Source organism: Cygnus atratus, chromosome 2 (assembly GCF_013377495.2).
Source record: "Cygnus atratus isolate AKBS03 ecotype Queensland, Australia chromosome 2, CAtr_DNAZoo_HiC_assembly, whole genome shotgun sequence".
Lineage (NCBI taxonomy): Eukaryota > Metazoa > Chordata > Aves > Anseriformes > Anatidae > Cygnus > Cygnus atratus.
This window is the reverse complement of record NC_066363.1, coordinates 26,768,764-26,786,387: the sequence shown is the minus strand read 5'-3', so window position 1 is coordinate 26,786,387 and position 17,624 is coordinate 26,768,764.

Here is a 17,624-nt window from a genome sequence, read left to right as displayed (position 1 = left end):
AAACAGACCCTAGGCCATTGCATCCTTTCCCCATTACCACTTCCTCTCTCATCCCTCCTGGAGAGGTTTGGTTAGGTGCTGGGCAATCTGAGAACCAAAGCTTTGGTCTGTGATTCTAAAATGCAGGCAGAAAGCACGCTGTGCGGCCCATTTTGGAGCTTTATCGTTCCTCAGGTCCTCCTCCCCTGAGATGATCGGGTCAGAGCTGTGAACCTGAGCCTTCTCCGGGTGAGCAAGCCCTGGTGTCCAGGTCTCTGTCTTCCTGCACGAGCCCTAGGCTGGTGCTATCAGCACCTCTGCCTCCTTTCCTGGCACTGGCAGGAGATGTGTGTACACCAACTGAGCCCCCTGCCTTATTCCTGAGCAAGGCACCCCGCTCCTTGGTCTGGGCACCTTCTTGCTCCTGGGCGAAGGGCACTGCTCCTCCTCTGCCTCCATTGTTGGCAGCTCCAGCTGGCCACACTGAGGCCTTTCATGGATGTGAGTTTGATCTTTGGAGTCTAAGTCAGCACCATGAACTTCACACCTGGAGCGGCTGCTTGATTTTTCAGTAGAGCAGGACAAGGTCTTGTGATGTCTGTGTTGCTCTTTGGATTAAGCCTCGAGAGACTGCTTTTACGACTGAAATTGCAGTCTGTCAATCATGCCCAGCTTCTAGGTGCGTAAAAAGAGAGAAGGAAGAACACGCTGAGCCTGCCAAAATCCCTGTGTCAGCATGTGCTTTTTCATCATGAAATATCAAAGTATTAAAGCGTTCAAACTTAATCCTGCAACTCTTCCTGCAGGACAAACAAGTCTCTGAGTCAATTGTGCACACAGAAAAGAGCCTCTTCCCCTAAAACTGGGAGGTGTTGTGTAGCAGAAACCCTGCCAGGCACACGCATGCACGCACATCCAGCAACACACTGAAATTGGAGAACAACGGCGAGGGCTTTTTTTTTTTTTTTTTTTTGCCTCTTTGGCAAAACGCGAGAGGGTGGAGACAGACACTTTGGCTCCACGTTCACCTAAAAACCCTTTCAAACTCCCCGCACGTTGAGCAACACGGAGGCAGGAGTTTCTGTGCTCGTTCCTGCGTGTTGACAGCGCGAGGGGAGAGCTTTAACAGGACCGGCTAGTTTCCTGCGGCGAGGCACGGCTGGACCGGGCGTACCAGCAGCGAGGCGTGGTGGCGAACCAGTGCTGCCGTGATGCTGGGAAGCAGCAGTGAACTGGGACGTGTTTTCATGGGGATGAAGCTGTAGCTACTGCTCTGAATCCCAAACTGAATCCAAACCCAGGGCCACCACATGAAAGCAGCGTGAGGCTCCAGGTCTGGCTCACACCACCCTACAATGCACAAGAGATCGCCTTCGCGATTGGAAAGGCTCGGGAGCTCCAAGCCACAGGGAAAATGGCTATTTTGTGCAATTCTAGCCAAAACCACTTCCATACAGCGCCTGCTAACGAGGTCTGTGCTATGATACTGTTACGTCCTGACCGGCTCTGATTTTTGTACCAGTTCTCAACTACAGGAAGATTTGTATCATTTTCTTCCTTGGACTGGTCCAAGTTGACCTTCCTGCCTACCTGAAGAAAATGGCCAAGACCAAGAAGTTGACGTGGTTTAGAGTAAATAGAAGAGAAACTGACCCCCAAGTGGGAAACTGCAACATGCTGCTTTCTTGTAAGGCAAATTTGCCAAGATGGAAATGTTCTGGAGGCGAAGGGATTACACCAGACATGAACCTGTCTTGCTGTGTTTTGTAAAAAATTGGGCGTGTAGAGTACAGCTGCCTTCAGGCATGTTCAGCCTGCAAAACCTGTTCATCTTGGTAGAAAATAGGATTTACTGCCCTCAACTGCATCATGAGAGCTCTACTCCCATACAGCACAGTATTTATGTTATTAAAAATCATTTATAGCATTGCTTTAAAATGTATACAAATGGAAAGAGATGCTTTTCCTGCCTCAGCAAGTGTTGAAGAAAATCCTGACCACAAAGATGTGAAGCCAGAGCACAGCAGTCACCTGAGACTCACTGTGCATGTGCAGTGCTGTAAGGTGGATCTAGTTTGTTACATAAAGTTCACACAAAATTCACTGACGTGTGAGGCCAGTATGACTATTCCTTGCAGACGGAGCATCTGCTACTGCCAGTATAAATCCAGAAGTCCACGTGCACATATATGCATGCATCCACACATGGACACCAAAATATTGTTGGCATTTATGACACTAGCTTTTCCTTAATGACTGAGTTTCTCTGTCCCTTTTAACGGTGTACAAAGAGCAATAGCAATAGTTCATGCTTCTGTTCTGTGATCATATTGCACTTCTCTATTGCAATCAATGCCAGGTACATCTGTAGATTAAGATCCACCTTTAAACTATAAATAACACCTCCATCTTTCTGATGACAATTCAGTTCTTTGCTCTTTGTTCGCCCAGACACATCACGTAACATCGCAGAAGAAAATTTTTATTTACCACTTCAAAATTTAAATGTATGTCAAACTCCCCCCCAACCCCAAACAACAAACAAACAAACAAACAAACAAACAAAAACTACTAGAAGACACTGCCGGAAAGGATAAAAACCCAGACGTGAGTATCTGACCAGCTAGTCTGCAGCTGGCCCAGTCCCCTGCCGTCACATGAAGTGGCTTTGCAGTGCTTCATGGTTGGTGCCACAGCTTTGAGATCATCTGGTGCACTTCCCATAGTGACTCACAGATGCATTTGGATCTGAGGGGAGGAGGCGAAAGGGGAGAAGGGATGAGCGTGTGTGTGGGTACACGCACAACGCAATTTGAGGCACGTAGGGTAGGTGATGAATCAAGGCAGGTAGGCTTTTCCGAACAGTCACTGGGAAGGGAAGGCTCCCAGAGGGCAGCTGTCAGCAGCCTACCATAGGTGCACTGCAGGAACTATTGCCTATGTGGCCAAGGTCACTGGTACTCTGACATAAGTGTTATATGGGATGCTTGGGGTTGTATGACACAAACATCTCCAGAGCCCTCAAAAGAGAAAAAACAGCAAGGCCAGTCACAGGTACAAGCAAATTCAGGTGATTACTTTGGGTCCTATGCTTCTGGGAGCCTTGGGAGACGGCATCTCCTGTGCTTCACATCCCTCCTGGCAAGCTGCCTCTCACCAGCTGCTTTGCAAAAGCTGTCACCTCTCTCCCTCAGCACATTGAGGGGATCAGATGCCTTTGATATGAAGGAGTAAGGGCCTGGATATGGAGGGTTGCCATAGATCTGCCAGCACAAGGCAGCCTGCTCCACCATGGGTGACCGTGTGGACTCAGCCTGGGGCGAGAGGAACAATTTCAGGGGAGGATCTGGGGCAGCCGGCTTGGTGGTGCAGGGCTAGGAGCTGAAATCCTCACTGGGAGAGGTGGGATGCTCAACAGAGCAGTGGGTGGTGCTGAAGGCAAGGGCCTGGGGGTGACAGTTTGACAAACTTTTTGAAGAATTTAAGATTCTGCTTCTAAATCTGTTACTTCACCAACAGAGAAAGCAAGGGCCAGATTCTGATCTCAGTGATGTCACAGCAAATATGGATAATTCCACTGATCTCACGTAATTCTGGAGGTGATAATCTTGCACCACTAAAGCTAATGGTGAAACCCTCTATGATTCAGTGGAATTGAGAAATCACGTCACCGAGACACCAGCAGCACAGTGTCAAATGCCAGAGTGTCAGAGTCCAGGAGCCCAGCTATGCTCTTGCCTGCATCCTGATCAGTAACTAACCCAAGCGAGATGTGCTTTAGTCACAGCCAAGATCTGGGCTTGTGTGTGCTTTAAAATGAAACTGTGCTTTGGTAATTATTTGAACAGCCATGGAAAATACATTAATTCAGCTCGTTCTCATATACCAGTTGGCATGCAGGACAACAGGACCAGAAACGTACTGCAAGGGCCACAGTACTCAGCCCTACCTGGTTGTAGGCTGCACTCCTTCATTAAAAGGGGAAATCAAAGTGGTACACATAATCCAAGATAAAATCTCAACAAGAATTTGTAAAATGTCATTAATACATCCTTATCTCCTTTAGGCACTAGTTCACACGGCTTCTGCAAACACAGGTACAAAAAGAATCAGATCACTGATTTGGAATCAACTTGTAGCTGTGAAATTAAGTGTAAATGGTACACATACTTTGGGCAAATTTGTGGCATTTGAGAGTAGTTAGCTTTCTGTCAATATTTGTACTTCAAAAGTATTTAGAAGATGGGTAGGTGAAATCTAGGTGTTACTTAAATTATAATGTGCAGAGCAATAACATATTTGTATCATCATCGTGATATTAAGACTTGATCATATCTACCATTTAAAATTACCAAATAGCAACTATTCTGATGGTACAGCATCTATAAAGCTTCTTGGATAATCTATAGTCAGCAAAGCTGATAGCACCATTAACAAGATGAGAACCTAAGATAAAACACGTCTGTCAATAAACTGGCCTGTCTGCAACCTTGACTTACTAAGCATTGCTAAATTGCGTGGTCCAGGACAGTAGGTAGTGGGGAAAGATGGCAAGCTACCTCCATGCTGGCAGCCAGAGGTGTGTTGAGACATTAGCCCATAGGGATAGCTTCAGGCCGCCTCTCATCAGGTCCCTCCTGGCCAGCATCCTGTGCCCCAATGACAGACAGACAGACAGACAGACTGGTGTGCAATCAGAGCTGGAGACACAGGACACACTAATTTATTTTTTCCAGCCTGCCTTCCTCTTCAGTGCTGGAGCTCAGAGGAGTTTATTATAGGGAAAAAGTTATTTGACAAGGAAGAATGTAACTAGTCAGAACTGAGTGGCAAGCATGACACAATACCACAACATCAGCAGAAGGTCTGAGGAGAGAAGGTTTTAAAATATTTGTGATATTATCAATTCTTGCTGAATGCAGGTGTGAAGCTCTGTGGTGACCTTTGCCATTTGGGCACTTGGTTCTGTCTTCTTTGACTTTGCCAATAGGGGAACCTCCTATGGAGGCAATGACTTGATGCCATATTTACAAAAAGAACAGAATGAAAATGTGAGCATTCAGATGTAATACCATTTTCTTTAGTTTCTTACCTAAATACCTAACAAAAAGAAATCAGTTATTTTAATTGGACTCCTAGGCTAAAAGAGGGAATCTCTTCTCCTCTACAGAACAATGGTATGCAGCTGGGCTGTAAGAGGCCAAAATGCAAAAGGATTTCAGCAGCATTCCCTTTACACTCTCTAGGGCATCCTATAGCATCCCTCAAATACCCCAATGGGCAACGCACAGCTGCTGCCAGCCCCATCTTCCCATGAGAGACTGCACCAGCCTCTCTGTGCTTCGGGCTTTCTCCAGTCAGCAGGATGGGGCTGCCCTTTAATGACTTCTCTGGCCTTCATGATGCTGGAAAACAGAGTCTGCTGTGGAAACATGGAATATGTGGAAAAAAAGGGATCCACCCAACTGGGCATGGACTCACCTCCTCTTCCCATGACGGACTGGTGAACCAGCACTGTGAGCGGAGCTCACCAGAGCCCATCGCATGCAGCACCATCACCTGCTCCCCACGAGGAGAGTCAACATCAGAATTTGTAACTCCCTTTCACCTTACCTGTAACCGTATTAATAAATAGCTATCTGTCTAGAAAGTGTTCATGCCTTTCTTGATGGCATCCAAAAAGAAGTGGCACCTCCCACTGCAAAACAAAACGAAGGGGATGAAAATAGCAGAGGGAGAAGCAGCTAAGGAAGACATGGTGTGTCCTTCTCCCCAGAGGGATCTGACTTACTCTTTGGAGGAAAGATAGTGCTAGAGCCAGTAATAAAAGCTGCTTGAAATTTCTGTGATGTTTATTGTTCTTTGCAATAAAACTTAACAAGGGTTTACACAAGTTGTCCTCAGAAAGATTTACAGTTTCCACACATTTCTGTTTTATTTTGTATCTTCTGATGGATGTCTTCCATTTCACAAACTGCACAAATAAATATTACAGCCACGGATCTCTCTGACGGTATCGTATTTCCACGCATTTCCCTTGCATCTCCCAGCAGCAGGTGACGTTGCCCAAGTGTGCCAGCAGTGTCTGGCTATGACTCTTCTGACCTTGTTACCGGGGTAGGCAAGGAACAGGCCATTGAATATTGTGTAACCCTTGCCTCATTCTGGGAAAGCATCCACAGAAAGTATCTGGGGAGACTGCCCTCCAGGCTTCCCCCTTGAGTTTTTCCACTGTCAGTAATGCTGGTATGGTCCAGAGATAGCTAACAGGGGCCATTGCTGGCAGTGTTTGCACCGCCCCGGCCTGTGCTGGTTCATGTCAGGTGACAGAGGAGCAGGAAGGCCGAAGGCAGGTTTACATGAGCCTTCCCCTCACAGCAGCTCCTGTGGCAGTGACTTTGCCATGTTGCAGAGAAAAACTGCTGGGGGGAAGTCGCTGGAGGCTGCTCTGCAGGCCCGGGGCCTGCTGGCTGCAGGGAGGTGTATGTATGTGTGTGTCGCAGGCACTGCCCGACGTGCAAGCCCTGAAGCCAGGCCCATGGGCCAAGGTTGGCCTGAGGCACTCCAGAGGGGCGGCCAGAAATCTCTGTGAACCATGGCCACCCTTCTCCACCACTGCCTACTCTCTGCCATTGGTTTTACTGTCCTAGCTGCCTCCTTGTGTGTGGAAACTGGTGCTGCCTTTCTGCTTTGCCTTCTTAGGTAGCAAAGTGAAGGAGTATCCCTGCTCCCCCACAGCTCTTCCCACCGATTGAAATGAAAGTTGAGATTTCTCTGACTTTTTACAATCCCCGTGTCTTGATAATGCACGGGAATCATATTTTGAGAGTGATGCATATCATGGCCCTGATGGTTGTTTACATTCGTTGCCTATTTAGTTTTATTTGTGTTTGAATTTGTGGGCTAATTACACAGGCACACACACAAAGACTGAGCCACTTTGGCCCATTCCCAGAGATAAAGTAACCTAAAGCATGCACTACCACCATGCTCAAAGGCTTGCTCCACCATTTATCTGATAGATCTTTAAAATAAAATGTTTTAATACGCCTTCAAATGAAAATACAGAACCACCGTAACATGGGTTACCATGCCAAAGGCAACCAAATCACAACACATCAAAGCCTCTCCCAGTGTAAGTCACACCACCCTGGTGCCCATCTGAAGCTCCAGAAACCGCAGCCCTCCTTCTGTGTGGACACTGACGCACCGCAGGGCATTTCTCATCCCGGAGTAGGTGTCAGTCCTCCCAGTTTGCCGTGGTCCTGCCGCTCTTGCTCACCCAGGGCAAAGATTGTGGCATGTAAATGGTGATGCTTCTTTCTACTGCGTAATTCATAGAGTGCCTGGGAAGTCCCAGGAGGAAAGTCCATCCAGATGGGATACTCTTCAGGTCAGGAGTGTCTGCCAAGAACCTGTGTGTCTCCAACGGTCTGAGCCAACCAGGATTTCCTTTTAACGCTTTCTCTTTCCTGTGTAGCCAAATATCCCGTTCACCTTTTGGGAGCCTGACCAGGGAATCCAAAAGTCTTCTGTAAATTACACATTTAGGGAAAAATATTCTGGGCCACACCTTTGGAGGAGATGCCGTGGTGTGGCTGCGTGTCAGCATTATGGAGGGAAGCACCCAAAGGAGGGAGGCTGCCGGCAGGGAGTGAGCAGGGAGGGAGCTGTGGGGAATGGGGCACACGGTCAACTTTGTGTTTTGAAAACCACCTGCTCAGTGGAAAAATAAAATACGAACAGGATTTTTGGAAGTTTATGAACCTTGCTTAAGAGAGTTTTTAGAGGTTTTCCTTTTCTTCGTAACAGAGAGATGGCCAGGGAAGGAACCTTCCTTCCCTGTGTCAGGGAACCTTCCTTCCCTGTATCAGGTCGGTTGGAGCAGGTGACCTGAAGGTGAGAGGAGAGTTTTTATGGTAAAAAAAACTCCTCAGGCTGAGGAGAGGATGGGAAAGGACTCTGGGCATAGGTAGGGCAGATCATCCTTCACTTTCAGCAAGTCACTGCATTGGGTGCCAGCACTTCCCATGTTTTCACTAAACTCAGAAAAATGCCAGAAGATTATGGTTATGGGGTTTTAAGAATTGCATTTTCACTGTAACTGCATTTAATTTTTGTTCTTAAAACTTGTAGTCGACAGACCTATGTTTGGTCTATTCTTCAGTTAGGCTTTAAGATCTGTCATGTAATACTGAATATTTTTCTTTCTAAGCTGTGGTAAGAAATATGACTCATTTTAATATTTGGTAGCATCACAGCTAAGGCTATTAAGGATGTCTTCAAAAGATGGATATTGAAATGCCGAAAAATACACCAAGAAGGAAATGGTGTTCATTTTTTTAAGCTAAAACTCACATAATTTATATTAAATAATAGTGATCAAGACTTGAAGAAGCGCCTAGTGATTTGGGGTGTCTGGTTCTGCAGGGGCATTTGTACCCCTAGTGTATTAGGACCTGGAACCAAAAATTGTCAATACTGTTGCAAATAATTCCCTTGTAGATTTTAACATTATATATTCATCTATACATATATCTACACATGTATACTGGCTGAGATAGAGCTTAAGAATAATAGGTGATCAAACACTGGCACAGATTGCCCAGAGAGGCTGTGGGGTCTCCTCCTTGGAGATCTTCAGAAGCCGCCTGGATGTGGGCCTGAGCACCCTGCTCTGGGTGGCCCTGCTGGAGCAGGGGTGGGACCAGGTGGCCTCCAGAGGTCCCTGCCAACATCAGCTGTTCTGTGATGCTGTGATGGCTCTGAGGACTCACACAACCTCCTCTGCTTTTGTTTTTGCTTTCACCTTTCTTCCTACTTGAAGCCAGCCTTATTTTGGTTGTGGCACTGTTTCTACTGCTAACCAACAAAAAGCGTGAGGGGACCAAACCACTCTGGGATGCAGCCAGCTCTCCACCTGGCAGTGCTGGGGCTGAGATGCTGCTGTTGCTCCAACACAGCTGAAAAGGTTCTGGCAGTCACTGATGCAGAGGGACATAGGAGGAAACACAGCCCAGCCTGAAACGGGTTCAGCATTCACATAACCACTTGGGAAAAGCTTATAGGATATGGTGATTAAACCACCTCCTTGTTGTCTGTTCTGCACCCCTACAACTGCAAATCCATGTACTCGTGGTGAATACACGCTTACAATCATCCTTGGAGGATTTGGGTGTAGGACTTCTTAGAAAAAAAATAATTAATTAAATAAACAACCACAGGAAAAAGTCCTCCCAAAGTTCAACTTTGTAGGATGCAATTTTTAACCCATAAAACCTGAGAAAATTCAATATCTCACATCAAGGTGAAAGGAATTTGCTTTATCCCCAATATTAGGAAGTGTCAGGACAACTCAATCTCCAGACAGTGCTGTGACCCTTTGAAAGCATTTTTGTGGTCAGGATTTGCTTCTACATCTAAAATTAACTTCAAAGCAATTTTTCCCCTTTTCTACAAAAAAACAGGGTTTAGGTTCATAAATAAAGAAAAGAAGGCAAAGTAAAGGAGACTAGATCTTAGCACTTCCTAAAGCAAAGGAGATTAAGAAGTTTTTAAAAACTGCTTTATGAGCCATGGACTCACGGCCTTCCCTTGATCTGTGTGTGCATGAGAATGAAAAATGGCATGTCTAGCTGGAAAGATCTTTTTTGGATTGCAAGATTCTTTTAACATTGTAAGCCCTCTTGAGAAGGCAGGCTCCACCTTTCCCCTCCTGGGTCAGGCTTAATGTATTATTGGCACTTAATGCACAATAGTAGGGACTATGGACCCATGTTTTTGGTGGTGGCTCATTACCATTTATCTGTATAAATTCCACAGTTCCCAGCCATGAAACCTGAGATTTGTATAAATAATAATGGGAATGTTTCAAGTTATGCCCCTCCACTTTCCTTGGCATGCACTCATGTAAACAGGCACAATTGCTGTTACACAGTTTTGAGTGATTACATGATAAAAGTGTTCATCTGGAAATGGCAGTGAGATATGCAGCACGATTTGAGCCTGGGGACTGTGGCAATAGGATTATGATTTACAATGTTAAAAAAATAATAAAAAGGAAAGCAAAAAGGTTTTGGTCACTTGTGATGGCACAAAACTCTGAAAAGTTGGCCTTTAATTCCAGTGGTAGGCTAGGACTGAAGAATGAACCTATTCAAGAGCCCATCTGCACAGCAAGTTTCCTGTCCCTCAAAGGTGTTCTTGTCCTTGTTGGATGTCCGGGGGGTAATCCTGCTGGCTGTGTGTTGGTGCTGCTTTCTCAGGATAGCCCGAAAAGCTCTACATCAAGTAAGTCCCCATGGACATGATGCCACATCCAGGCTAATCAAAGGAAAAGGCTGGAAGGGACTTGGGAGGCCAACTCACCATATCCATGCTGTCCTTGAGAGATTTGTCCAGTTGGTCCATAAGATTTATAGTAACGGGTGCTTCATTGCTTTGCCAGACAGCAAATCTCACTATCTGTAGTGTTAGAAGGCTTTTACTGAAATGCCTAGCCTGAGTCTTTCTTGATACAATGAAAGCGTGTTGATGCTCCTTGCCACTACAGAAATAGAGATCAGTTATTCCTCTTCTTGGCAAAGGCCTTTTACTTACTGGAAGATGGATCTCCTTTGCTGTCCCTAGCCCAATTCCTTTGACGTCTCCTCAGTCCCTCCTCAAAGAATACACACTGATGTGACAAAAATCTTTACTGAAGTTGAGCTAAATAATCCTGCAAGACCCTGTGACTGTTTTCCTGGGTTATCTATTTATTAGGTTAATAGACTAACAGGATCCATTTGTGGTGGATTAAGAAAGTCTGGTTTTGTGAATCTCTTCACTGTGTTTTGGTCTAGATTAATGTAAATGAGGTACTGAAAAACAAACACCCCGTGAATTCTGAGGGGTCCTAAATTCAGTTAAATACAACCCAGCTCCAGAAGTGAAATCAGCATCTTTGTATGTGACTTCAGCCCACCAGGTTCAAAGGATTGCATAAATGCAATACTCTTTAATTTTCTAGCTGTACTTCCAAGACATGCACTGACATTTTCTCTGTCACCTCTTGAAGGCTCCATTCCACTTACAAACATTACATGTGTGTACAGTATGAAAAGGTGAAATCTTGATTTCCATTATTTTTAAGTGGATTTTTTTTCCCTGCAAAACTGTAAGTCAGAAGCATACGACTGAAAGGAGGGAGTAAGGTAACAAATGTTAATTTCATTGTATGGTCTATTATACATTGGAAGTGAAAGCCCCAAATCACACGCTTTTCAATGTGACACATAATATGATTGCTCTTAGATACTGGCCTGCTTTATTTCTGAGATTTTAAAAATTACTTTGTGAATACTCATACTGATAATAATAAAACGATTGCCTGAGAAGTGTGAATTACATTTAGCCTTTTCAATGAAGCACTTAGTGGGCTTTGTGCTGGGTGGGCACAGCCTTAGAAAAGGCCTACTATTTGACTACGAAAACATGGCTTAGTTCCAGTGCTAACAACATGGTTCTGCTAAAATAACTTTGGTGGGTGCAGCGACCTATAATTTTTGTAACATCATTGAAAAAGATGTTTTCCTAACAGCAGTGTTACTTGTGTACTGGATATTTTTTCATATACATTAATATTGGTTTGATTAGATATTTTCAACAAAAACAGTGAGGGGTGATAGCACTCAGATCCCATGTTAGTAGTGCTCATTGCTCAATTCAATTCTCTCTCCACTTTGCTTTCTTTTTTTTTTTTTTTTTTTTTGGTGGGGTGGGTATGGAAATCTCAGCACAGCAATTTGAGTCACATCATCCATATACTATCAGATGGTATAAAAATATGATTTGGGAGAAAATATAACACTGTGTATTCAGAATTACAACCTGAAACAGGCAACAGTAGAATAGAAATTGTTCCTCTGACCCTGTTCTCACTCAGCCTGGTTACAGAGCAGCTTAATCCCTGATTGCCACCAGAGCAAAATCTGGCCCAGGTCATATATTTGCCATCAAGCCACACAAGTACCTTTTTTTTTTTTTTTCCTTCCTTTTCAGCTGGCATGGATGGTGAAGCTGATAATCTTTCCAGGCTGTATCTTTTAACTGGTGTCATCACTGGCACCAATGAAAAGAGGAACATAAAATGCAGCTTTTTCAGCTGAATGACTGCACAATGTGAAGGGCTCCCTATTAGCGTGCATGCTCGCTGTAAAGGCGCTGGGAGAGGTGTTTTTGTATCAGCTCCAAAGGATTTGGATGAGAGCAAGTGCCCTTTTTACTTTTTGGTTCCTTTTGCCTTGATATAATCCTGCTATCTGAAACCCCAAGGGGAAATATTTCAACACAGAGACAGTCTTCAGTGATTAAACTGTCACGAAACACAGACGAAGCTGGTAGGGTTGATTGGCTCTCACTGTGCCTTGACGCAGCTGTGGCTTGGATGAAGCTGAACTGGTTATGAGTCAATCAAGGGAGGATGGGATTATGCCAGAGGTCAGGGAACCAGCTAGTTAGAGAAGGAAAGATGTCTACTTTCTCCTTTTTTTTTTTTTTTTTTTCAGTGCTCATGAGTTGTGACACTCGCTGAATGATGAAGGTGTCCCAGTGCTGTCCCTACTGTTGTGGGCCATCAAGACCACTGGGGTCTGGTGCTTCTGACCCTCACCCTCAGCAGGGCCAATGCCAGGGCTCTGGAGGGTTTTGTGCAAGGGATGGTCAGAACCTGGTTTCTGGATTGTTTCTGTACACAGGCCAGGAGAACATGTTAGGTGATTCCTATACAGCTTCATCACTGGAGCATCTGCACAGCTGCAAATCAGGGATACTGTCAGCAAAGGTGACTCATGTCCTTCCACCTCTCATCTCTACCTCGTTTTCTTCTTTGCACTTTATTTTATCCATCCTGAAGGAACTGGATCCCAGCCATATGAGATGGCATCCTTGCTTGTCTAGTAGAAAAGAGGCTTCAACTATTGACTCCAAGACATCACGTGCTGTTGAAAAGTGAGGGGATTGTGGAGCTAAGTTGCTGTCTCAGTTCATGAAAACCCTTGATTGGTTGACCAGAAAATTATGCCACCCATAATGGTTTATACAACCCAGTCCAATTGGCCTACTGGTACACTACCTGTTTTAGTAAAGCCTGTCTGCTTCTTGTGCTTGGAACTGTTCCTCCTGTAGGAGGAATGCATGAGGAACATCACATTAGTCGCTGAATAGAGAGCTTCTTAAACTTTCTAAAGTACACTGGAAAGAAACATAGTGTCAACACTTAAGTGAGGTTGAAGATTGTTTGAGGATGGCTATTTAAAAGCATAGAAATAGCTGGGAGCAAATTATGTCATGACAACACCTTGTGATGCACTTCATGTAAAAGCGTCTGGCTGTTAAATGGTCACACTGCAGCGCTGGCTAAAGTTGTGGGGGACTTTCTTCTGGAAAAGTGAAGTTTCTAATAAAAACCCCTAAGCACTTTGAATAATTGCTAACAATAACGTGGACTATAGTGCTTCAATTGTACAGTTCAGGAACATTAAACCTCTTAACCTTTGAGTTGCCTACTTGATTTTAAATGAATATGATACTCAAGATGATAACAACTGTGCTGCTTCGTTCTTTATTAAGGGGACACATGATTTCTCCTCTGCACATTAATGCTCTCATTATAATAATAAAGAATGGCAAAAATACAGGTATCAGAAGATTATTAGTACCTTCTAGACACAGTCTTTTCACAGTTCCTGTTTCTAGAACTACACCACTCTAATTAGCGTAACAACTATTGCTACATTCAGAGTGTCAACAATAACATTCGATGACACAGAAACCTTGAAGAGACTCATTTCCATTATTGTTCTGCCTGGAGTTTGTTTGAAAAATCTATTCCGTGTCTGCTCTTCCGCTGTGTTTCTTGTACAGTGTGCAGAGAAAAGCAACAACAATAGCATCCATTTTGTTGGGTTAAGGTGAATTGATCTGTACATCATAGGAAAAATCTGCTTTCTTCCAGAACACTGCTGCACAAACACTGCTGCATCCAACATGAACCATTCTGCTGGGGTGAGACGCATTTGCATGCTAAAAGATCTTCTTCACATCCAAATGCAGATGCCACACAAAAGAAAAGACAGACCAAGAAGAAAAACATGTTTTGCTAAGAACAACAAAGGCAGCTCAGCTTTTAGTAACGGATAAGATAAACTATTTTGCCCAGATTCAGCTAACTCTCTCTATAAAGTGCAACATTCCTACCACAGGACTTAATGTAGATGTGGGTTTTGTGAACCAAAACTCAAAGGACGTTTGAGAAAGGTACTCAGCTTGGCTGCCCTAAGCCTCAGCAAGGTGGGTGGGGAGAAGGCAGGTTGCTGCCATACAGCAGGCTCTTGGGGCAGCCAAACTGTGTAAGATATTAGTAGAGCGGCATCGACATGGCCACGAGAGATGAACTGAACAGTGCTGAGCTCTCACCAGCTCCAGTCAGCTCCATGTGCTGTGCCTGTGTATGCCTGCCTGTACTCCCTGCACCAAATGACCATGGGAGGCACCGCTTCTGGCTTTCAGACAGGCAGCCCACGGCAGCAGGGCACCTCTTCCCTAGCCAAAATGCTGCTGGATATCCCCGAATTGAAATACAAGGCAGTGTGCTCCAAAATCAAATAATTTTCTCTTAAAATGGCAAGAAACACTCTTACCACAAGAAAGATTTGACGAGCAGGCACAGACCAGATTAATTGGACTGCTCGCAACTCAAAGCAATTCTGTGCACCGAGGTTTGAGGAAGGCAGAGAAGCACTTTTGTTTTTCCATAAGCACCGTGTAAGGTTTCAGCCCACCCTCAGGACATCATCGATTCTGCCAGTCACGTTCTAGCCACCCTCCTCTATAACTCAAGGCAAACTGCATGTGCTGAGGATCTGATTTTTAACAGAGGGTGAAGTTTTGCTGCGCAGCCCTCACCAGATGAGCCCACTACATGGATTTTTTCTGTTCCATTAGATCTCTCTTGGTTTTATTAGCCTCCTTGATTTCCAGCCTGCACCTCCTTCAGATCCCAGTTTCAGAATTTCAGAGATTATCCTTATTTACATGCAGTGGATTTGGACTAGATTCACAAAGAAGTTTGTGAAGCCTAGCACCGCTTACCTGCCACTGTGCTTTTCAGCACCACCATTTGCATTCTCATTGAGCTGCTGTGTACGCCTGGAGGTATCTATTTCCCTGCCAGAAAAATTCCTAAATAGTGTCCCAGAACCTGCCAAGGTCTTAACCATGTGAGCCTCCAAGCACCTAACTCACATCCAAGCTTTTCTGAGATCTGCAAACAAAGCATTACTCCCCCCCCCCCCCCCCGTCAGGCCTGACCTGACATGCATTTTCAGAGCACGCCTTCCACATCAGGCAGCATGCAAAACTCAGGAAGAAAAACGGTGGTGCAGTGGTCAGAGCACCCACGCAGCACATGTGAAACCAGGTTCATCCCCTTCGAGCCAGGGGAGCCTGCTTGTCTTACACGCTCCTGCCTCAAGTCATTGTGGCTGGCCTTTCTACTCCTGCTCTTGAAAACGTGCCTGTGGGTGGGCCAGTCAGGTACTCACTGGGCCAAGTGAGGAGAAGAGAGAAAGCAGCAGCAGTCAGCATGGGTGAAAACACTAGCTGTGGTTGTATGGAACCAAAGCGAGAGCCACCCTCTTTCTCATGCTCTATCTTCTCTGAAAGGGTCACTGCACAAGAGAGGACTTGCTGCTTCAGTGACAAGAGAGATGCTGTCTATCAGCTTGGACAGTATATCAAGCTCTTTTTAAAGGACAAGGTTTAAGTTTTTCTTTAAGTTTTTCTATCTCATTATTTCCTTCTGCCTGTTTAGCATCCTATTTTTTGTTGTCTTTTTTTTTTATTATTATTATTATTATTTTTATTTTTCAGTACTTTAGTGCACTCTATAAACAGCTTCAGTTCCAGCAGGCAACACCACCAGAGTCCTTTTGAATCTTCTTCGGAAATCACTCACTGGCCTTAGCTAGTGCAGAGCCATTCTCAAAGTGTCCAAAAATAGGATTATGTGTTCCCATGGTACTTCTCCATCGGGACAGCATGTGTAGGGCTTTTCAGGTCTCGACAACCTGGCTCAGCGTCAGTGGACATTCTGTCACTTTATAAATAGGAACACTGGGCATCCACTGCTATCTAATCCTGATGGTTAATTTGCAAGTAGCACCCTTTGTCTTTCACTCAAACTTACCGTAAAAACACTTGGGATTTTAACTGCCCCTTCCCCTGTCATGGTCTCCCATCCTTGTACTAAACATCAGAAGAGACATTTTAGGTCTGCCAGTGGGCAGTGTACTGGCTGTTATGTTCGGTAGAGTAAAGGAAAGAGAGAGAATGTTTAACAACTTCAGAAGTCTGGCAGAGGATAGAAGAAGGCAGTTGGCCTTCGGTCTCTTGGGAATCAAGAAAAGGGAAAAAACTGTTGCCTCTGTTACTTTAGGACAACTATGTAGGTTGCAGGGTGCTGCCTGGAAGCATCCTCAGTGTCTCAAGGTCAACCAAATTATATTCTAAGTGGAATGAAGCATTTTTCCATGAGCTTAAAAAAATCACAGAACCGAGGAAAGGGCCCTGTATGCCTCTTGTGACTTCCTGCCTGTTGTGGGATAGTTGTCCCACAGCTCCTTTGGATTACTGGTTAGATTTATTGTGCTTTGAAAGATGCAAGGACCAAGCTGCATGAGAGCAGATCTCATGAAGTCAAGCCATAATTATTTTAATCCTTATTAACAACCATTCCAAGTCAGAATAGTCATGGAGCAACTCTTAGTAGAAAACAGATTTGCTCAGTCACTATGGGTTTCATAAAGCCCTATCAGCACAACCAACTGGCAATGGAAATGTTTGGAAAGCATTTCAAACCATAATAATAATAATAAAAATAAACAAAAACATATTTTGCTTTCATAAAATGTTGATGTGTGTCTGATATGTTTGAGGAAAATGCCCAATGCCGTACTTCACTACAGGACGTGGCACCCGACCCACTGCAAGCAAGATTCACTCCTCAGCCTCGGGCAGAGAAGAACAAGAGGGGCAGCTATGGCTGCACAGACTGCAGGGCCCATTCATCCTGAGCACCTTGGTAAGGAACTTTCCCAAACCCATCCTCTACCACCATTTGTTGTACCTCTACTGAGGTAGAGACATCCTCTACTCTAACTCTGCTTACACTGAAGTGAATAACTCATATTCTGCTAGAATCACTAAAAAATATGTGGCTGGTAGGGATCTCTGGAGATAGCCCAACCCAAAGTAGAACGGACTGTTACTGTCATCCAGGACAACTAACCTCTTTCTCAGGCAACCTGCTGCACTGTTTTGCTACCGTTACTCTTCAAGAGTCCTTCCCACTAAAGCTCAAGCCTTGCTTTATCCCCTACAAACATGCAGGACAAATCTTTCCTTTCATCTGTGCAACAGTCTATCATATAGTAAGTCGCATTTTTTCATCCTTTTTTTTTTTTTTTAAGGCTAAGAAACCCCAGTTCTTTTACCCTTCCTTCAGAGGTCCTGTTTCCTCCTGCCCTTGTCCTAGTTGCTCCATGAAGTCTTCCTATTTTTCCTGTGTTATTCTGGAAGCACAGCTCCCAGGACTGCAAACAGTATGG